Source organism: Nothoprocta perdicaria, unplaced genomic scaffold (assembly GCF_003342845.1).
Source record: "Nothoprocta perdicaria isolate Ctin4 unplaced genomic scaffold, notPer1 scaffold_13, whole genome shotgun sequence".
Classification (NCBI taxonomy): domain Eukaryota; kingdom Metazoa; phylum Chordata; class Aves; order Tinamiformes; family Tinamidae; genus Nothoprocta; species Nothoprocta perdicaria.
Window position 1 is genome coordinate 3,148,185 of NW_020454427.1, and position 23,497 is coordinate 3,171,681.

The 23,497-nt window shown below is 42.1% G+C and overlaps 1 protein-coding gene across 1 annotated transcript in view; it reads left to right on the forward strand.

Moving 5' to 3' along the window:
* Positions 1–6,022: 6,022 nt before the first annotated feature.
* KIAA1211 (KIAA1211 ortholog) overlaps positions 6,023–23,497 on the forward strand; it is a 71,525-nt gene continuing 54,050 nt past the window's right edge. The window contains exons 1-2 of the mRNA XM_026033566.1: positions 6,023–6,183; positions 22,845–22,980. The gene's annotated coding sequence lies outside the window, so the exon portion shown is untranslated. The remainder of the gene's footprint in view (positions 6,184–22,844; positions 22,981–23,497) is intronic.

Consider the following 23,497-nt stretch of genomic DNA (forward strand, 5'->3'; position numbering starts at 1 on the left):
AAGTAAAAGAGGAAAAGAGCTTTTCAGGTGACAATATTTCAAAGCCATTTAAATCTCTTTCTTAAAATAGCCTTTTTCCTTCTAAGGTCTCAAGTATTTTGGGTGTGTAGGTGATGGCTTATGTCTGGCTTTTAATAAACCATGAAAAATAYTTATTTATTTATCAAATGTGACTTTTGCCTCCCAAATGATTAACTTCTCTAAGACTCTCATGATCTTCAGGTACGATGAGAAATCATATTTGAGATGGAAGAAACTGTAGAAATTGAGATAAGTGAGATGCAAGTGAAAACCATGAAGTAGAATATTGTGCAATACACAAGAAAATACCTAATAGTTTAATCCATGTGCACTTCAAGCTTGACCTGTGACTGCAAGCGCTGATTTAAATGTGTTCTAGGTGTCCTGGAGCTGTAGCCATGGAGCAGAGGGCAGAGCTGGCTGTATCTTTGCCCCAGCATGAGGCTGTTGCTAACGGCCTGTCTCGCTTTAGGATCTGGGGGGAGACGTGTTCATTTGAGGGATAATTACAATCTGCTGGAACAGTTGCCCTCTCTCCCTGCTCTCCCACCCATACTGCTGATACACAGTCTGAGTAGAGYCCTGTTTGCACAACAGAGTTTTTTCCTTTTTGCTTTTAATTTTGAAGAGGGGGAAAAAGTGTTCCTTGTATTTTCCTCTGATGGGGAGTATCTAGGTATCAGAGAGTGGAGCATTTGAGCCTTTTTAAATTATTCAGAGCTCTTATATATTTTACATGAGAAGATATTCTTGTATATCTTGATTGAGCAAAGGAAACTTGTCAAATATAGCCTGCATTCATTTGTAGAGCTTTAGATCCTAAAAATACAGATATGTATGTRTGTAGTTTATTTATATGAAGGAGGTATTACAGTAGGATGAGGCATAAGGCTCTAAACCTTTGGTTTACGTGGTTACAGCTGAATTCTCTGCCTCYATAAACATCACCTCAATTATATGGTAATAAGTTATTACTAAGGTAGCTACCTGTAGAGAAACATGAAGCTGCTAAAATGTTGRAATAGCAGGAAAACTAACTGATGACTATTTTAATTAAAGGTGTTTATGGAAGTGTAGCTCTGTTTAGCTCAGCTTCAGCTGTATTTGAGTCAGGCTKTAGCTGGCTTGCTGAAGAAGTGTCATTTGGTTTAATACTGAGCAGTGGAGTAGAAATTACAATAACATTTTATTCCTGGGGCATAAAAACCCGCAACAAAAATGCTTAAAATGTGCCCAAACAAAATTAATGTACTCTATAATTAACTGCTTTGTGGTTGTGGATGGCTTACAGGTGTTTCACACTGTACGCTTGCTCAGCAAGAGTAGCCCTATCCCTGAAATGCTCCATCAGTGTTTCCAGGATGTGGGTCACTAGCGGAAATGCACCTTTAGAATTTTGAATTTTTGCTGGAAAAACTAGAAACTAAAAAAAGAAAAAAAAAAGAAAAAAAAGCTATCTCATCCCGAGACCTGAGAAAAGTTGGCTTATTCTTGTAAATTTAGCACATGTATTTCTTTTTTTCCTTTAAATGAAATACTGAGTAGTTGTCTTATGCATAAAGTCATTTGAATTTTTTTTTCTTTTCTGAAAAAAATTCAATGAACTGCTTCTTTAGAAATTGTGAATGTAAAAATATCTGCATGTAATAGTACTTTTTTGCTTCATACTGCTGCACTAGATGTGTAATCTTAGTGTGGCCATGAGTTCCCCCTCCACTGACAGTAGTTGAGGTTGTGCTTATATGCTAAATTCTGGCCATTTTTACCGCTCATCATGGACATATTTTAATGTTCGTGTTCAAAAGAAAACTGAAGAAAGTATCTGGCATCCCACTGCTATAGAAGAGAGGTTTTTATTGGGAAGCATTCTAGAATCATCAAGTTAAACCAAGTGTCTTYGGACTTCAGCAACATCAGAAATTTAATCCTGCAGGTAGAGTGGAAAGTAGAGTTGATTTCCATCTAAAAATATTCAGAGTAACCTTATTTACAAAGCAATCACACTTGTATAAATATATTTTTAGATACCACTGTGTGTGCATGAATATTTATATACATTTAAGTAGCTGCTATCTAGTCGCTTGTCTAAACAGCAAAACAAGTAATCTGTTAATAGCCTATATATTTGATAGGCCATAAATGACCATGAAAAGTGTCTGTCTTCATCCCTCACCTGTTGTTATGATGCATTCAAAAGATTTCAGGCCATCTTGACTCCATTTTCCAGCTCCCTGTGAGGTCCAGGACAGCTTCTCTGGCAGTGAGGGAACACCGTGTTAACCTGGCTCTCATCCAACAGCCTRATTTCTGAGGCCAGGTGTTTTCTGTGGGTAAAGTCAAGTCAAGCGATAGGACAAGGGGCAGTGGGTAYGAGCTGAAACGCAGGAAGCTCCATCTCCATGTGAGGAAGAACTTCTTCGCTATGAGGGTGACAGAGCCCTGGCACAGGCTGCCCAGGGGGGCTGTGGAGTCTCCTTCTCTGGAGGTCTTCAAACCCACCTGGATGCCWCCCTGTGCTCTGAGTGTCCCTGCTGGAGTGGGAAGGTTGGACTAGGTGATCTCTAGAGGTCCCTTCCAACTTTAATGATTCCGTGAAATTAAATGGATTGGAACAGCCGCAAGCACTCTGTAGTGAAGTATTTGTTGTGAACGCCTCACGTGGGTGCGCGTTCAGCAACCCCACTGCAGGAGTAGGGGCAACTGAGTGCCCRGGTGAGGAGGCTGCCGGGGAAGTCCGTGCGCCGCTTGTAGCCAATGCCAGCAAACTGAGCTCTGCTGCGGCTGCTCTATGGGATGCTGCAGTGCTTCTTCACAGTTAGTGGCTAATGGTTTTATTATTTACATAGGAAAAAAAAAATACCACCATCATCATACTTGTAGCCAGTACAAACTCTGTGTGTAAACCAGAAATTTGGAATGTTCTCACTGGGGTATGTTGGATGAAATCTTGACTTCATTTCAATGAATGGGAATTTTGCCACTTGCTTCCGTTGGATCAGAATTTTGCTCAGCATGTGCAGTTTAAAGGATACTGAAAAATTTGGGACGGTTTTGGTGGACCAGATGGTTGTGTTTAGACCTCTGATGGTACCAAAGTAATTCGTTTAGCTTTTTTGGCCCAAGGCCTGTGTCTTTTCAACYTGGGAAATAATGTCTGGCTCGAACCATTAGAATAGGAAAAGTTAGGCTAAAATAGCAACCGAATGAAGTTAAATTAGAAACCGTTACCCACTTCAGTAAACAGCGCAAATTCAGAGCGACAAGCAGGGTTTTCTTTCCGCAGTACCGCGTTCCTTGTGGTCGACAGAAGAGTCAAGTCAGAAGATTGTTTTATGGGGTAGCAGATTTAGCACTTCCATGCATATTTTTAAAAAACAAAAAAGCCATTGATTACAAAGTGAGGCTGATTGACTGTGCTGGATTTAAAAAGCAATGTTTTGTACTGGAACAATACATAAGGGCTTCACCTCAATATTGAGTAATACTCAGCACACATGTAAACCCCCTTAAACACACSTGACAACCTTTAATTTCTCCTTTCTGCTTGTATTTCTACTTTTTCTATCCCTAATGAGCTGGTATCTAATCCAGAAATATGAGCAAGAGCTGTATGCTTTTAAGAGCATAATCATCTTGTAAAAATCAAGACTTGTGTCAAATAATTTGTTTCAGGTTCCTTGCCAAGTGCCACAAATCTAATCTAGGAAAAATCTGTGGGGCTGTTACCAAATCTCATTTCCTCACAGGAGCCGTATTTAATTTTAAAAATAATTATGAAATAGTGGAGTACAGACTGATTGAGAAGGTAGGTTTCCAGAAACATGGCAAGAGGAGAACCCTCTCCCCTGCTAGCACAGCAGCAGTGCGGAGCGAGCAGTGGAGTGAGAAGTCAAAGTCTCTCTTCAGGGATTTATTTCAACAGGATGCTTAGAAGACAGATTACCCATTTGTAAAAGTAARAATTTGTTCCTCAGGCTCCCCAAAGAGCTGCCATCAAAGTCTTCCTGTATTAGATTTCATACTGTCGATGAACAGTTGCTTTGCTTAAATTGTAAAAATGTGCATTGTTAGTGCAGGTGCTGCCTGGCTTGGGAACAGTGTGAAATGTTCCCTGTGCCCTGCCCAGGATGTAGAAGGGCACGGAAGCCGCTTAGCTGGGATGTACTTGATGGACAAATCTGCCTTGTTGGGATATCTGCCAGAGCAACTGTTGAGGCTGAGGCTGAATAGGAAGGACTGCGGCTTACGTGGGACATTGTGAAGAAAAAATCATCTAACTAGGAGGTGCATTTGGCTAGGAATGTTGTACTGAGCAATAATTACCTGTTTAAATAGATATGAATTTTCTTAAATATAGAAGTTGGCAAATAAAGATAGTGTCCCTGACATTCTGCCCTAAGCATTCCTAGACTTACATATAGGTAGGTATTCAAAACTGATAGTGATCAGCAACTAAATAAATACCAACTTTTCTCTATTTCCCTTCTTGCATTGTTTTGCTCACAAAACAGATGGTTTCAGTCAAGCAACAATCATTGCATCTCCACAGATGTGATGTTTTGGTCCTGGTTCTGCTCCCGTGGATGTTTGCAATTCAGTTCAGCAGCAACAACCCCCAAATGCAGTTAACCTACATAGCTGGCAGAACAARCATCCTTTTAACTCTTGTGTTGAGTGCCTGTGCAGTGTGACATCCAACCTACTTATATTTATTTCAAGATGCATTTTATGTATGCATTTATCTGAGTGACAAGTGGATTTTATGCCTCCGTTTATTCCACTGTTCTGTGTTACTTGTATTGAATACTGAGTCTCTTTAGTATGTTTTATTTTTCSCCAAAGCACTGCTGTGTCTGCACATCGTTATTGGGAATGTGATCCTCTGGACCTCATCCTTATAGGAAGATACAGAATTCTGTCCTYTTTGGGATATTGGTGACTTCTTTTTTTTTTTTTTTTCTCCTCTCTCCCTTAACATCCTACTTCATTTTAATCCAGTGTGCCCTGGACTTCCAGGAATTAGAGAAGGGCCTCTATTTGTAAGCTGGCATGGGATGGGGGTTTCTTCAGGAAGGCAAACAGGGCTGTGCGTGGTGGCAGACCAGGCCGGTGCAGCACAGAGGTTCGGTGCAAGAGGAGTCTCCTTYTCTGGAGCTCTGCCAAACCTGCCAGGATGCCACCCTGTGCCACATGCTCTGGGTGTCCCTGCTGGAGCAGGGGGGTTCGACTGGATCATCTCCAGAGGTCCCTTCCAACCTCAGCCTTTCTGTGATGCTGTGAGCAGGGCAGCCACCAGTAACGTGTGGGTTGGTGCTGCCCACAGCACTGTCTGCTCCYGCAGCCTGGGGAGTGTTGCCCACATTCATGGGGCCGTTTGAAATCCAGCTGCACTAGGAAAGAGATTAAAGACTAGAGGGCTGCTCTGCTTTTCCGTGAAGGGATTGATTGACGACTTGTTGTGTGGTATTTAGGAGGAAATGCTGTGTTCTGCCACCTTGGGCTGGATTTAGCTGTGGCTTTCTGCTTCTTCTGGGCAAGGAGGATTGCTGTGCGTGCCAAGTGCTGCTAGAAATGGGTTTCACAGGGGTTGTGTGTTTTATAATGCCAGCCAGGCTGTGCTGGAGGTGTGTGCTGGGCTGAGGCTGCTGCCTGTGCAAGGGCTAGCCCCAATACTGTGAATATTTGCAGAGAATGAAGAGAAGTGAATTGCCATCCGAGGGTGACAAGAAACAACTTGTCACACAAAATGCTCATAGGCAGTTGCTGCTGGTCATTGGCATTCTGTACCATTCAGGTGAAGATACGGCTGTGCTAAAATGTGGTGTGTTTACCATCCATTTAAGTGTTGCTGTTTGGTTGGTGGCTTTCTTAGTGCCTCCTGGTTAAAAAGAAATAGTTGTGCTTCATAAATTAATTCCTGTATGAGATTGTTAGGATTTTTTCATTGGTTCAGCCTGGATAATCATCCTGTCCTGTTTTCACCTTGCTTCCAAACAGTGTTGGCCCTCCGCTGAATGCAGCTTTGCTGGCACTTGCTGAGAGCACAGAATTTCTTCAGCTGGACTTGGCTCTCAAGAAATTTTGGACCAGGAGAAGGGCCTAGGAAAAGATACTCTGATCCTTCACAAAGAAAAGGAGAAAGGCAACATCTGCTCGTCAAAAGTAAGGATTGTTTCTTATATATCTGTGTGCTTGTGAATAGAATTTAATTTCTCTGATTAAGGATGAAAATTTTAAAAATAATCAAGTCTCTATATTTTAAAGGGTGATATTTGATGTTATCAGTTTGTCTTATTTTGGGTGATTATCTGATTACACTGCTTGCCCCTTGCTATGTTAGAAAGAACAAACAGGCTACTAATTAGAGCTTAAATTGCAAAATTGGACAGTGTAAAAAAAAAAATTTGAAAGAAAGAAAAATGCCATCTCCCCAAACTTTTCTTTCATATAATATATGTATACTGGTAAGCAATCTTTAAAAAGCTGAATTAAACTTATAGTATTTACAGTGCTGTTCAGAGAGTTGGCTCTAAAGGTACAAAGCTGCTCCATGCCTGAAAGCCCCAGAGTTGTGACTGCTGAGGAGCCTGGAGGGAGTTAGGCGGAGTTTGAAGAGACCACAGCTCACACGAGTGGAGCAGTCACGGCCTCTGCTTCTGTAATTAAAAAAAATCCACTTTCCCAAATGTTAAATGTTAAAGCCCTTCCTGTTCTCTTATAACTGAAGTTAATGTGCTTGTGTGGGAGTTGTTGAGGGAGAAGGATAAGAAATGTGGTGAATACTACTGTGATAAGAATAGAGGTTAATGCAGGGAGCCAGAGAATCTAATCCAATAATATATGAAGTCCTGTAAGAAATCTAAGCTAAGCTAAGGTATATTAACAACTCTGCTCACTTAAAATTTGCATATGAAATTTTACCTTTCCAGGAAAAAAGTCACAGCAGGATGGTTTAGCTTTTTAATGGTGGTTGGCTTTGTTTATTTGCTTATGTCTGAGCTATTCCCAAGCCTTCCTTCATAACTATAAGGAACATTTTTAAAAGCATGCGTTGAGGCATTGGGGGTTGGAGGAGATGATCTCTGTAGGAGTCTTCAAACCTCAGCTCTTCTGTGATAGTTTCAAGGGGATGGATTTTAAAAAGCACATCAAATGTTCAAGAAAGTTGTCCTGACACAAATTCAGRTCACTGTTAGGTGACAGTCCTGGGGAGAGAGCTGGAACTGGGAGAGCATCTTTTATTGTGCCCCTGACCAGGTTCTCCTAATGAAGAAGAGATACGTTGTCTGGCAAACAGAGCATAGGCCTTATTTCCATGGACTGAAGTGCAGAGGACCTCAACGAGGCTGATAGCCAGAGAGAATTACGGACAGAACTCTTACGAATTGAAGTGTTTGTACCCATCAATAAATTGCTTACATAAAGAGAACTGTTAGGTAAAGGTTATTCTCTTCAGTACTGAAGTCAGAAACCTAAAAGCATGCATAAAATTACAGGATTTAGTTTCTTTTGGATGTTCTGGAACCTCTAAAAATATCTAATGTTTTTAACTTTTTTTAGGAAAGCATGACTGTCAGAGAGTATTTTCCTTCTCTGAACGAATGTGGGTGTATGTGAATATGTAATGCAATTAATTACCCACAGTGGATGGCATTCTTTTTCTAGATGGTGCTGAAATAGAAGTCAATAGTCACTCTAAAATAGCCCAAATTTCTAACCTTCAAGCAAATAAAGAATAATACAGCTTTGATGGGTGATGACTGTGTTTCTTTGCCCCACATGCATGAAATCACTTTTATAAGTGCAGAAAACAGCAGAATTTTATCAGGAGTGATGCATTAGTTTGTCCTGGAGCCGCAGGCGATGTGGACAGTCTCATTTTGCCTCTCTATTCACGCTCTCTGGGAAAAGTTCCCCTCAGGTTTGCTGGAGTTTGTTTCTCTCGTTTTTTCTTTTCTAATGTAAGTCGAAGCTGCTTGTTCCTTTGGCATGAAGGAGCAGCGGTGGCTTCCAGTTGCTGAGCTCGCCTCTCCCAGTGGGATTCACTGGCCCTAAAGGTGCCTTGTGAAGCAGGGGGCAAGCTGAGGCAGGGCCCCGCACGCCAACACAGCGCTCTGGGAAATGCTCTCCCTGCCCTGGGCCAGCTCTGCCCCTGGATGGGCACTTTCTGCTGGGGTTGACCCTGGGGCTCTTCATCCACTATGCAATGAGACCTTAATTTTCCCAGGTAATGGGATTTATCTTCTCTCCACCTGCTTGTCTTTGCATGTGGATCCTTCTGAATTATTCTCTGACCGCACAAAGCCAGTGTCTTGTATGTCAGCATGAGGATGTACATTCTCCTGAAAATGGTCAGGCCACTAAAATAAGCAGTAGGTTTGTGCTTTCTTTTGCCACATTACCTTTGATTGATGAACTGCCATGCTTGGCTGTGTCATGGTTAGTCACTCCACTCTGYGTTTTAAAGTTTAGTGGCCAGATTGGAGCTTGGTGAGTGCCTCGGGGCTGCCGCCGGCCAGGAGGAATGACCGGGCGCTGCCCATGGTGGGCGCGGAGCCGCTGAAGCTGCCGCATGGGCTGGCAGCAGCAAAGTTGCTGCGTGAAATCCAGCCTGGCCTTGCTGCCCGTGATGACGTGGGTAAGCAGAACGTCTCTAACCAGCACAAGATCACCCTGTTCTCTTCCCAAACAGTCACTTATGTTGCTTGTGTGCTGCCGCCCACTAAAAGAATCTGTTTCTTTTTTTTTTTTTATTCTTTTATTTTTTAACTTTTACTTTTTCTCTCATTTAAAATACTGTCTGCCACTTGGGAAGATGCCCAGTCAATGCCTGTTTCAACCCAGATTATCAACTGAAACTATCTCAACTAGGAGGAGAAGGGCATGTTAGAGGAAGAGAGAAGTTGTAACTAGGGGGTGGTTGTTTTAGTCTCAATCTGTGAATCACAGTCTTAACTTTGTTTCTTTTAACGAGCATAATCCCAGACAATCAAGCCTCCCATAGCTTGAGGTGTTCAGATTCTGTCTTTGATAGATGTAGCTGAATAGCTGAAAAATTCCTGGGTTTCATTCATTTGAGGCATAGATGAGGTATTCTAGCTGCAAGCTCTTTGGGAGTCCAAGATGAAAGTGCTTTTAAAGGATTGCTCATGTAAGCCTTGGGTTCAGCTGCCTTTGCTTGACACAGATCACAGGGAACGTGCAGAATTTATTCAGAATGTCATGGCTCCATGCTTAAGAGAACAAAAGAGATTAGAGCTGGACACATGAAAAACAAATAGAGCATAACTATCTTTTATGTCCTGCATAACTGTCTTTCTGATTGCAGAATGGCTTAGCTTGTTTTTGGTTTTTATTGTGGGGTTCTCCTATTGCAGCTTGGCCAGCTGTGGCACTGCAAGCCTTGGCAGGCAGCTACCCCAGGAAAGCCAGAATTCCTTGTTCRGAATCACTTGCACGGTTGTTTTCTGTAGCAAACCGTGGATCTGTCTTGTCTCAGTTACATGCTTTTATACTAGAAATACTGTTAAATATGATTTTAAAGAGATTTTAGAAAATGGCACACAATATAGTGTTTCAAGCTATTCCTGTTGAGTGCTAGATAATATTTCTTTTAGTGCCTCGTAAGCTCTGATGAGGCAAGTTGGGCACGTGTCATATTTCTCATGGTTTGTGCAGAGGAAAAATAATATTATCAAACAATAACTGTATAATTTAAAAGCCTTGAGTACTTAGATATGYTTGAAACAAAAAACCAGAATGTTCTGCTGTTCTAAACTGTGAGAAAAGTTTAGTATTGCTGAATGTACTCTACATACTCTGTTACTCTTTACTTGCTGACAGCAGCTTTATTGGCCACGGACATCATCAGAGGGCTCTTGGCCAGGGACTCATGGTAACAAAAAGAGATATTAATAAATAACTCGASTTGAGGACGTGTAGGTGGGCGCAGCCGTTTGCTGGGCAGGGGTTGGTGTAAGTGTCCCTGCTGGAGCAGCGGGGTTGACTAGATGATCTCTAGAGGTCCCTTCCAACCTCCCCCATTCTGTGATGCTGTGTATGAGCAGTATAGCATGCTAACCTTTTTAGGACCCCTAAAACATTTGACTGTCTTGACTGTTGGCTGAAGGGGAAGGTGGTTTTAAAAGTTAAGGAGTCGAGCAGATTAGTGGTTTGTCTGGAGCAGGGCAAAGGTTTAGCAGGGCGAATTCACAGCCTGGCAAACTTGCTARCGCAAATGGGATACTGAGTGCAGCACCTGGATGAAGAATCTTGTTGTATGTTTTAAGTGGTATAATGGAACCGTTMGTGCTAAGTATTGCATTTTTATTTGTACGATGGCCTGGAGGAATTACTTTTTACTGAGTCCATATGAAGGATTTGGTTTCATCTGAGAGCAAGTCCTGAATCTTTAGTGATAATATATCAGAGGAAAGTATAGAAGACCCTATAAATGTTTTACTGCTGAAATGTCTAGGCTTTCTTGCACAAAATAGTTATTAATCTRCTTAAAGTCCTGAAGGCACCTGAGGTGACAGACTGCATTTTAGTATTCTCTTACCTTCTAATATAGAAGGGCCAAAGGTTTTTTGATCTGATCTGTCTTGGTAACAGGCGTTTCAGAGCCCACAGGGTGTCTGGCATATTGAGAGGGGAAATAGCAGGTACCCGTACTGTGCCCGTACCCAGTAACTCTACTATTCCCTAATAAAAGCCAGTAGYGAACTTGTAGTTAGTTCTATGTCACTTCTTTTTTTTTTTTTGAATCACCTAGTATCACCTGTGATAAGCTCAGAAAGTTTGGGGAAATTTATGCAAGTTTTGGGAAAGAGCCTAAGCTCCCCCAATATATAACTGAATATTTGGAACAAGAAGCTGCTGAGCTTTGCTGTTTGCACTGCCCCTTGTCTTCCTGCCTCCCTCATGAAATGCACCCCGGCCTTTGCTGGCCCTGGATGTCCCAACGGCAGCATCACGCAGGCCTCTCCTGCCAGCCGTGTTGTGCCACAGCAGTGACCCTGTCGCCCAGCTGAGCAGTTCTGAAATGCAGGATCAGTCTCTCAGATTCTCACTGACAACTTTCGGCTGCAGATTTGCTATTGTGCCTCAAGCTGTTAGGAAATCTGCATGGAATCACTTCAGTTAAAGTACATGTRGAGAGCCCAAGTGTAAGAGTCCTGGGATGCTGCAGTGGCTTGGGTATTTGTGGGGTTGCCCCTCCCTTGTGCTTCCTTTGCAATACATGGTCCCCATGGGAAGCTCTGTAACCTTCTTTTACATATTAGAGAAATTATTTCTTGTAGAAGCCAGTGCCTGTTTGTCTGACTCACAGTATTGGCCTCCGCTACTGAGGCTCTGGGAGCAGCTCGGTTTGCTGCAGAGGCTCACGGCTCACACTTTGCCCTGCTGGAAGGCACCGTGCCCCGACGGACCCTGCAGTTTCTCTTCGGAGATATCTCTTCATCCTTGAGCTGTAGCCCTGGGTCAGCGCCTGCTGTTCTGCGCTTCCGAGATGTGTTGTCCAACRCGGAGGTCAAGGCGCCGCTGTTTGCAGCAGTGGCCCCTGTTAGGCCTTGGGACCTAAGGCTATTGCTCAGCTGTGACTCGTTTAGGGAGAGCACGCAAGTCCCTTGTGATATCTCTGTTTCAGTAGCCCTTTGAGCTCTGCAGAAGCTGGAAGGCAGCTGGACACTCTGTACATCTGACGCAGGAAAAGAGTCCTCTAAGCACAGAGATGTTTTTGTGTTACGTTTTCTACAGTGTTACTGGAGGTGATGAAATGAATGTCTCATTCTTGCCAGAGATTCACAGTATCAGTAGTGAGGATAGGACAATTTATGTCACTTGTAGGAAAAAAGCTGACTTTTGTATCAGAAGCAAGCTGTGCAGTAACCTATAAATACTATTCTGCTTACTTGCTTTTTCCCTTTAATAATTTCATTTACTGGACAACAGTAATTTGTCAGTTGTTTGACACACAATTTGGAAACAGATGTTAATTTACCAGGAGCCTGAAGGTCGTCTTCATCTGATGCAGCTCCCTGCAAATCCCTCATGGAAGAGGCACAACCTACACAGCACGGCAGCGAGAAAGACAGGCTGGGGGTTCTTGTGCGAGCAGATGCTGCGTGGGCTGCCTTCCATTCGTAGGTGTGCAGCTCATGTGAGCATGAAGTATTTATTTTAACTCAGAAGCTATTCTTGTTGAAATATTCTACATAGGTGTTGCTTTTAAGTGCTGCAGTTTCTATAATGTTTCCCATAATGAAATCAAACATAACGTGCCCRGTGTTTACCATCCGAGCACCAAAGTCTTCACATGGGTTTGCGGTCAGGGATTGCTCAAAGTGCTGTTCCCAGGCACAGCTGTGGGGCAGAGCAAGTGACTGAAGTGCTTTGCTGCTGGCCCCCGTAAGGAGCACTGGAAATATCTCCTGCCCGGTCAGCTGAGCTTGTAACCTCTAGAGCTGAGCTCAGTGGAAACTCTTGAGAAATCTTTTATGTAAAGATTGTAATTACACCTACATAGAACTGAAAATAAGGTTAAAGCATTCAGAAAAAATAATGGAATGGTAGGTATTTTAGCAACAGAAAATGGTTTAGAGAAGATGTGCTCAGAAAGCACAGGAAGTTCATCCGAACAAGATAGATGCAGGCATTTTTAACGAACATCCTCGTCTTTTCCCTTGACCTTCCCTCCTCCCCAGTCTCTGTGAGTTAGGAATGTAGATCAAAGTTTGAATTTGGCAATAGTAAAACAAAAGTAAAACCCCAGACTTGTTCAGAGTTCCACAGATTTGCAATTCTTCTAAACTCTATTTGCCACTAGGATACAAATCCCTAACCATGGCTACCTCAGAATTAAAATCCTGTACAAAGGTACAATCATTTTGAAGTAATTTTTATTTTTGAAGAGAGGTGATAACTCTGTCCTTTGCACTTTCAAAATTGTGGAGATATTCAGACACAGAAGGAAAAGAAGCTTTGCAGCGGAATGAACTCAAGCTAAAATTTTCTGGCTGCTGTTGAACTCTTTGGAAAGACACAGCTACTTTTGGAGAATATTCAGCTGTTCTCTTAATGCATTTGATCAATACAATCCCCCAGTGACCAGTCTCCAAGAGCTAGGAAGTTTTCTAATGCATTTCTTCAGCATTCTATCTCCATTAATATTTCCATGTCAAGAGGAGATGTTCCAGACAACCAGGAGGCTGCAATTTGCAAATTAAAGAYCCCTAAGGGAGTAGCTTCTTATTCCGTTAGAAGATGTAGCCATTTAGCTTGCATGTGTGAGCATTTGGGATGCTTTCTGTAGGTCCCTTGTGTCAACTTACAAAATACGTGAGGGATTTTGTAGGTTTAGTTAAGCAATGCGCAGGCTAAAAGTGATCAAACATCCTTTTAAACTAACCCAACATGCATATGGATATTCCACATTTTCAGACTCAAATGAGTGCAGTGGACTTGTTCAACCCAGCCACTGCCTGAGCTCTGGATGTATTAAAATCCGTGGATGCACATTTGCATTCCTTCTCTTTTCACTCAGGRAGAGTTACTAATGAAAGCTCCTACAGCCTTGTAGGTGATGCACAGCCCCTGTTCCTGGGAGGAAATCTTTGTCCTGTTTTTCTCAGTGACCACGGTGGGCAGTTCGGCTGCTGGAAGGGTAGGGATTTGTTACCTTGGGGTGTCTGTTACTGGAGCTTCTGCCATTCCATGCTTTTTCTCCAAATCAGGAGTCTAACKTTCAAATTTAACATATATATATTTTTTAATATCATAAATATGATGTATCTTATATCATAAATATGTTACATTTCACATGTGTGCCTTTGTGGTTTTTGTTTATTTTGAGTTACTTTTTATATCTTTATCTGTTTTTGGCCCTGTTTTTGTGGTGTCTAGGTGTATTTGATGAAAGGTGGCAGGCTTGCTCGCTGGGAGGAGTCTAGCTCTGTCAGGCACTAAGCAGGGTGACCCAGCTGGTTGTCCAATGTGATACTTTTTTAAAAGATTTGCACCTGATGTTYGTCACACAATAATATATTTGGTCAGTGAGACAGGATATTTAAATCTTGTTCAGATCTTGCAGGATGGGTGTTCGCGTGTCATAATTTCTGCAGTGTGGAGTTGGCRGGAGAGTCTGGAAGGAACTGAGTTTACAAGAACTATGACATGAATTGCTGTAGAAGTTGAAATGTCCCAGATGTGCAGGGAGCACATGCAGGGTGCAGGGAGCATCCTGCTGCTGCTGCTTGTCTCATGTTTGCTTTGTGAAAGATCTTTCAGCTCTCCAGACCTGACATTGCAATTTTTTTTGTTGCTCCTAATAACAAAGATTGTCATAATTAAGTGAATAGACAGTCCCTAATAATACGGAAAAAATAATGCTAGAAAATGATAGAAAATCATAGAAATGATAGAAAATGAAGACTGGTACAGTCATCTTTGTTAGAAAGAAGTGTGAAGATTATGATTAGACTACGCAAATGGAGAATGACTTTCCTACCTGTAACTGAGAAGGATTAACTGGTTCCATGTGAACCAAGCCTGTGCAGTGTAATCGCAGCTATGCACAATGCAGCACAACTAAGGTGACTCTGAAGAAAGTTAATGCAAAAAATAGATTAGAAAGGACCCGATCCTGTAGTCTTTTAGTTGCAGTCTATGTCAAYAAAAATAACCAATTGGAAGCATGTGGAAGGCCACATCTTTCAGTTATCTTATTGACACAGCATATCTTTTCCTTATGGTATCTGTATTGCTATTGAAAATAATCAGCTGAAGAAACCTGGGGAAACTCAGCAGTATTCATGCAGGTTTTGTGCTTTCAAACACAGGAACTGTTCTCTCATTCTGTTGATAGTGTTTTGAGAATTTACTTCTTTTTAGCGTAGGGAGTTGTTTTTTAATGTCGAGGGAAGATGGACTTATCRAAGATCCAAAATTGCCCTTGCCTCACATGCCTGCAATGGAACATCTTTCTAGGCTCACAACCAAAACCAAACATAGAACAAGCTGAAAACTTGCAAATTGCATTTTCATGAACAATTTTCAAAAACTGTATTCGGAGTTCTTGGCAACAATACTCTGGGGCCAATATTTTTGGTAGTATTTTGGTACCTCTTGGAAACTGAAGTCTAGAATACAAAAATCTTAGAATAGCTTCTGAGACATTTTATTTTATAAATAGCTCTGCTGAAAAGAACACATTCCCAGATTTGGCTTAATGACTCATCTGCTTGCAGTGAGGTGTCAGCGTAGGTATTCTGCTTGCTCCCCTGTTTTTCTTAATGTTTGCTTTTGTTGGGGTGTGTGTGTATATCTCAAATGCAAAAATATATATATATATACACAAATATATAAAGATACACAAACCACATATGTGCACGCACACATATACACACACAGAGCTTCCATGACTGATATTCAGTTCTCCATAGTTTTGGCTCCTTGCTCATTCTCTAATCAACCCCTCAAACTTTTTATTACCTGTAGAGGTGTCTCGAGTCTGTGTCAGCTGGACTTCTTAACCCCTGGTGCCATAGTGAGAATTTGGGTATTCCTGTACCACTGATAAATGTGGTRCTGGTTAAAGGACAACTTACCACTAGGCAGTATACTAAATTACTGAAATAAGAAAATGCAGGGAATTATTGAAGTAATTTTTATTTTTCAACATAAAACATTACTATCATAAATATCAAACTCTTGAACCTTTTTCTAAATRTTTGGAAAAAGTGCCTGGTAGCTGAGTCCTTCATATGCCCAATGTCACTTTTAGATGTACTTACCTAGAGAAAATAATAATCTCTGTATTGCTCCAAGGAAAGAGATAAACCAAAGATGAAGAAAAACAGATCAGGGCACTGAAAGCATCGTTATAGAGACACTGGATCTCTTGAGTTTAAAATGACAYAATTAAAAATCAATCTAAACTTGGAATATTTCCTTGATAGCAGAGACTCTTTTTTCCCTTCAAAAACAGGCCTTTCAAAACTGGCAAGACGTGGATTGTCTCATGGTAGATTTGTGTTATAGCTTAATTATACGTAAGTCTCCCAGGACAATTCCTAAGCAAAGTCCCAGTCTGCWAAGAACGYCCTRCTTTGTGTTGCTCTTCACATGGTGYRAGATGTGCCCCAGCTCTGCGACTGAGCGCTGCTTTCTGAGCTCGCAGTGTCTTCAGGAGAACCTGCTCCCACAGAGGAGCTGGGCCAGCTCTGACTTGTTTCTCATGTTGTGGGAAGTGCAAGGCAGGGGATGAGTGTCCAAAGCAAACGTCACAACAGGAGCCCTTGTCCCAGCTTCCTGGGTGTCTTCCCTTCATCTCCCTTTGGGACATGCTCCTTGAACTGCTTTTCTTTCAAATTTCTTCCCTTTTTCCTGTGCTAGGCATCTTGTCACTGAGAGAAAGCAGTGAAGACTTGAAGGCTTCTGCTATTTAGAGTTGACAAATGTTCACCTTCTCTCTGACTGGCCAAGATGCCCTTTGCAGGTTGGWTATATGAGAAGTGTAGCACTGATCAGTAGGCTTGTGGGGCATAATTTGCTGGTGGTTTTGCTGTTGTTGTTTTTATTATTTATTTATTTATTTTTGCCGCAGTAGCAGCAGTTCCCAAAATGTCTTGAAAACTCTTAACTTACGGAAAGCTGGAATGCTTCATCGGAAGAACATACAGTCCTCATAGAGCAGCGTAGCGTAGAAAATGTGGAAATAATGTAGGAAGTCTTCCAAATCTATACTACTGTTTATGTAGAGAAAGAGAGAGAAAATGCAGACGCTTGAAAATAYCTGCTGCAGGGAAGCTTAGCAACCCAAAATGCGGAGGGCAGGCAGCAGTGCTGCTGTTGCTGTGCGCTGCTTTCCCGCCTGCACTCCTTTCGCTCGCTGTTTTTCTCCCGTCTGCCACGTTGGAGGTGGTGGGGAGGTGCACAGCCAGCTCTACCTGAGGAGCATCTGAACTGCTTTAAAAAACTCACTTACTTGAGAGAATTTTTGCAGCTTTGAACTTCATCTTGTCACAGACACATACAAAATCACTCTTTAGGTTTTTACAAACAAACAAAAAAAGCCAAAGCTTCAAAATTTGAAGAAAAATTTCTTTGTCTTCCTCATGTGAATGAGCCAGGAATGCGGTTGGGCTGGAGCAGCTGTAGCCACGGGCGGTGGAAGCTGAGGGGGCAAGACTGGAAACTGAGGCTGGAACCCCGAAGAGCTGGGCAGCTGCTGAATGTGAGGAGGCAGCTACGGTTGCTCCAACTGGAAAAAATTGGAGCTTGAGCAGCATTTCCCAACCAGCACTTGGTCCCTGTCTGCCTCAGGCTATTGCTGCAGACCACAAGTTGGACTTCAGTGGTTGGTGTTAACTGTTTTGTATCATTTATCAGCTTAGATGTAATGACTGTTTGTTTTTACAGACAACCAAGTATGCGCGACTCATCCTGTTAAATGATTCACTCCAGGCAGGCCTTGGATGAGATGAAGCCTTGGATTAAGGCCGGGATCCCCCTCTTAATTATTGAACTGTACACTGCTGCGTCCTCAGGAGTTCTTACTTTTMGCTGCTGGTGATCTCTGGTGACTGAGGTAAAAACACAAAGTCTGTCAAAGGGAATCTGCTCCAGCACCAAGGCGGGCGCTGCGGTGGTTTCCTGCGCGCTCGTCCGTGCCGTTGCTGACTAGAGGGCTTGCAGCCTACAGAGCAGCCTGTTTTTAATGCTTCTCTAGTTACCCAGGAATGAGGTCGCTCAGTTTGTTAATGATTTATGCATGTTTAGTGCGTTTTGCAGAGGGCTTCCGAGGCAGCTGGCAAATTTATTTATGCACCAGAAAGCACCTGAAACAGATTGTTAGTGACTTCTCTATAGATTGAGAAGATAGTCACAAGGAGCTTCCCTGCTTCTATTCTTGGATGCCCACCAGGGTTAAGCATAACTAATGCATGAGGCTTGTGCTCTCAGTGCGCTGCACAGCGTGGGATTCTTCGGGAATGTGTTCCTAAGGCTTTTCCATTTCCTCTCTCCTTCCAAGTTCTCCTGRCAGTTTTGAAGAATAGTGGCAAGGCCTGAATCTTTAGTTCATGTTGAGCAGGATTCCTCTCCCCACACGACTTTATAGCCCCATTTAGGTTAACCCATGACCCGTGCTAGAGGAGTGCTCTCTAACACGCCGCAGCACCCTGTGCTGCAGGTGAAAATCTTGATTTAGCGGCCACTCAGCATCACTGCTGCAGCATTGCTGCGTGCCGGCACATGGCAAGAGAACACCCAGCTTTCTATTGCACTGCCACTGGGCTCTGCGGGCGCTGGGTGAGTTCTCCCGGGTCAAACAGGCAGGTTAAAAAGTTTTATTTTCCCACCTGTATGTTCCCCAGTGTCTGTGGGAKGGGTTCCAGTTCCCCAGGGAACTGGATGCAATTTTGCCCGTGTGAGGGTGGTTCATCCACACTGCCCCTCGCGGTGCTGCAGCCTAGCAGGGGGTGCAGAGGGGAGCCGGGCCCCGCACTGCAACGTGGCTCTGTGTGCGAGCCCCCAAAACCCCTGTGCCGCCTGTGCAGGCCAGGCAGGAGCTGCTGAAGCTTCTGCCTTCCTGTTGTAGCTGGTGGAAGCCACTCGTACTCAGGCTTTTGAACCCCTTTGAGTTTTATCTTTGCAGCCTTGACTGGAGAGATGACTTTGTAACAGTATCAGCCTGATGCAGAAAACTCGTGTCAGCAGCAATTGCTCTGCAGGTCTGTCAAGGTTAATCTAGTTTTATTCCAGTTTTGTTCCATCTTATTCATTTTCTTGGTTGACTTGTGATAAAAAAATCCTTTTTGTTTCCTACGTACGGAAATTGTCTTCTCTGTTTCTTCTCTTCCATTTCCTGCATTATCAAGCACCCTTGCAGGCAGTTAGGTTATACTGGCTTACAGAACACTGTTGATAGTTGTATTTTGGGATTTCACTTTATTTTTTTATTAGTTTTCTGACTGTCTTTGCTTCTCAGAAGAGCATTTCAGGAAGGCTCTGGCTTACAGTGGTAAGGAGATGGAGGGGAAGACAAAACTCCTTTCCTTAACCCTGTTGAAAACTGGGAGCTGAATGCTTGCACATTGCTCCTTTTTGGCCTCAAACACATAGCAGTTGGATGAATGAAGGGGTACTCTGTGAGAGCCTGGACYTCTAGGGCATGGTGTATACCAGTGGTATGAAACTAAAATAGTTAAACTGAATAAATGTAAGTTATTTTTACCTCTACTTTAAACATGAAATCAGTAAAAAAGAAGTACTCTGAGTTTGTCGTACCMAATTCTGTCTGGGTAGGAAACTGATATTAATTCTGCCTATGGAGTGAAAACATGATTTGCCCACTGTGTTTGGATGGGCAGGAGTGGAGCAGTGGTTAGTAAGTCCAAAGAAAATGCAGGAGGGTTTTTATTTCTTTTAAAATCTAAAAAATCTGAATTAAATCTAAATCCTCATTATTGGGACATACTATGACTTGTTACTATAACAGCTTGTATGTTGCTTAGAACCTGTTTCCTAACCTGACAATGTCGAGCTGTTTTTATGAGTTCTAATATTTTTCATAGCTGACAAATCATTTCCAAGCTTTTTTCTAGTAAGTGCTTTGAGAAAAAACTGCTTTACTGATATTCTGTACATGTCTACATATTAAAGACTTTATTAGTCAGTTATTTTAATATTAATTAGTTATTTGAAGACAAGCACTGTAAAGTGCTAAAGCTCTTTCTAGGTGCAGAATTATGTACTGGCTTCTAGAGAAACCAGGTAATTTATGGAAAGATCATCATGATCGTGGTCATGATACGAAACACTGAGTCGCAGCTTTCTGCATCTTAACTGAACCATCTCCATACTTTAGTTTTTTCATGCCTTCCTGACACCGTCTTTCTCTGAGAACCACCTTTTTTCCCCCTGTCTTTAAATCAGGAGCTTCCTTTGCATCAAAAAGAAAGTATTCTGAGAGTGATGTTGGTTAGTTTACCTGTGGGATACTGAACATACTATTTTCCTGGGGGAGTATTAGCTTAGCTACCTGAGAAGCTGGAACACTCTGTTTGAAGAGCAGACTCTGTGGCTGTGAATAGCTACATTGATAGACAAGGGGGAGAGAAATAGTAGGGTCTTTTACTGCTGGAGCTCTTTGGTGGTTTGCCATGCTTAATTACCTGCCAGGCCTGCCTCGCATGGCGGGGTGGCAGCCGTGTGGGCTCTGCACAAGAACAACCATTGTCTCTGCAGCTCAAAATAGACCAGGGGCTCAATTTACCACTTGTAACTCGTGAAATGGTAGCTATTTTCAAGGAACTGCTTTTATAATGGCATTTTTCTTCTGTTACAGAGTTTGGTATTAGTAGCATTTCTTGAGGTAAAGTGTAGATCGTGGAAAAGTGAAATACAGAGCATGGAGCCAGCTTTCTGGGCCCCAGCGTGAGCGAGAAGAACTAAAGCACCTTCTCCTTTCCCAATTTCCATCCCAATTAGGTTTCCATGGGCTCTTGGACCTGGCATCATTGCTTTTGTGTGTTAATTATTGTGTGGGATACAGTAATTGTGCCTAATATCTGCACAATATGCATCTGCTTAGCTCTTTATGCTGGAAATGTGCATTTCCAATATTGTGTTGAATTTTATGGCTTCTTTTGAAGGACATAATTTAGAATAGCTTCCTGAAAGAAGTTTTCAAGGAACACATCTTCCATATCACCCTGTATATTGGAAATTACTTTTCACTGAAATGTTCTGCTGACTTTCTTGTCCCACTTCTTCCCCTGAAAGGGAGCAAGAATTTATTTGATACAAGGAATTCCCTTGGAATCCCCAAGGAATAGGACAGCTATGGGAGTGTTTTGTGTGCTTACTGCGTAGTGTTGATTGTACTTAAATTTCTTGTTCATGCACCTTGAACACTGTCCTGCAGCTCAAAGTCCTTCAGATCCCAGAGTTCAAAGTCCTGCGGATTCGGATCCTGAAGACCAATAAACAAATTCAAAGATCATTTTGTTGCTTACATGCCTCAAACCTTTGACTAGCCAAGTAAAAATTGACCCTGTGAGATGTGTCACCCGTTGATTTACTACTTGTGTTGAAAGTCATACAAGATAATAGAAGTGAAGTCTCCCAGTGGCAACAGGTTCTTTATTGCAAATGCATTGGACTCTTGACACTTGTGCTGGGCCACAGGCATCCCCAAGGAAGGGTCAGGAAGGGCAGGGAAACCTGTGGAATCACCAGCTGGTCCCAGTACCAGGTTCTTCTCTGCTCGGCCAGTTGGCAGCGCTGCTGGAGAGACTCTGCGGCCAGCGGCTTTTGGCTGCACGTGGGTTTTAAGGACTAAGAGATGTCTTTGGGCTCACAGGTGTTCTTTGGTGGGCCTTTTTTGATGAAAATGTGCCTCATACAGGCATAGATACCCGTGTTGAGGAACTTCCTAATTGACCCTGTGTTTGTAAATACCTGCCTGTGMTTTTTCATTGTTTGTTCTAGAAATGTGGCTGCCAGGAGCTCGGGATGCTTTCCTAAGGCTTTCATTTTCTTTCAGGTTTCATTCACAAAGGTGTCCTTGAAGACACCCTGAGCATTATGAGTAATGCAGAGTGAGCTGTGTGGAAATTGTGGTTCTTCAGCCTGAACTGTCTTCAGTTTCCCCTAGGTGGATTTTCTAGGATTAGCACTGATCTTTACTTCGAACGTCACTTGTGTTGTGGCAACCTGAGAGCACCTATGAGTGCCTAACTGAGCTTCAGCTGGAGCTGAGTGTTTGGGCTAATAATCCCACAATTTAATGCCCACTAACTGATGGCAAGCATTTCTTTTGGGCTGTCAGTGACTGAACAGTGCGTTTCATCCCTGTTTTATCTGGTGAAGCCTGATTCTGTTTAGTTTCTGCAGAACAGCCCCATTTGTGTATGCCCGAGGATCTAAGTGAATGTATGAATGAGTATACAAATACTACTGAAAGCCTCTTACAGTTCAGAAATAGGATAGGTCCTACAAAATTGAGTTTGATGCTTTTGGTTATATGCTAAAATRAAGCATAGCAACGCCTCTGCTAGTGTCCAGAACTTTTACACTGAGCTTCGTTCAAAACTGCAAAATTAGGGTCAAATTTTGCCATGTAGAACTAAAAGTGTGAAAAAAAAACAAAAGGGAAAATAGTTTGAAAAACTGCATCTGTTGTTTTGTGCAGTTTTACTGCTTGTTTTCATCTGTAAAACCTTCCTGTAATGCAGCTTGTTCAAAGAGATTACTGTAGCTTGAACTTGTTTTTTTTTGTGGTAAAAGAGCTAAAGAGCTTTTTTTTTTTTTTTCCTCCATAAAAAGACTTTTTTACTTTTTTGACAGAAAAATAGTTAAGGCTTATTTGTACAGATACTAGTTGATCAAAGTTAGATAAGTTACCATTTTGTTGGTTAGGATTTGTTAGATTTTCCGTTTGAGAAACTAGAACCAAATATTGCATTTTTAATTCAGCCAAAACTGCATGAAAAACAGTGGCATCTTTTTCTTGAGGTAAAATTGATTTAGATCTGCTGGACACGGTTATTTGTTAGGAAAAATAAGAAAGTGATGCTGTTGCACTAGTTGGAAAGATTAAAGAAAGACCAATTTGTACGAAACTCAGAGGGAAATAGGAAAGCAATGAAAATCTCTCTTTTTTAATGTAACAATTGAGATGTTTTTAGTTAAGAGATGTGGTGAATAGGAATTGCTCAGCTCAAAAGCAGCCTCTTAGGAGGAGAAAACAAAAATAATGTCTTGTGATGGGCTAGTGAATCATTAACTAAAATTCCTTCTTTCCCTTTTGTGCCTAGGAAGTCTGGGAGAAGAATGTTAGGCATGGGTCCCTAGGAGCATATCCTGCCTTCTGATACCTTACGCTGAAGAAAACTGCCCCTTTCAGAGTGAGAGGAAGATAGTGTGAAAGTGAAGAACATCTCCCTTGAAAAGGTAAGGAAGGTTTTCCAGTTTATCCTTTAAGGAGGGATGATGCAGGTGATGTCTTCTTTTAGCCACTCATTACTATGGAAGAAAGAGGAGTGAGAATGTAGGTAACAATTGACTAGTAAAATACTTATTTTAACTTGCACATTATAACTTTTAAATAGGAAAAAAAAAAAAGTACTTTTTCACATTAAAGGAAGAAGGAAGTAATGCATGTGTTAGTGGTGTTAGTGCATTTTAGAACTATTTTTATGTTATTTTACATGAAATAGAAAAGAAACAAAAACTGCTGCGCACAAGAGCGAATACTTTTTTTCAGCTATTGAAGATATTCTTGTCAAATCTTGCCAAGCTTTATGTACTCTCCAGCCTATTAACTTCCTTCGCTTTCCAACACAGATGTATTGCCAGTTTGTAGATTGCTGCTGCTGGGAATTTGTACTAACTAAGTCTCTCATTCAGGCCTTATCAGAACACGTATGTATTGTTTTCCTTGCTGCACCGTTTTTGGTTGAGTGGTCGT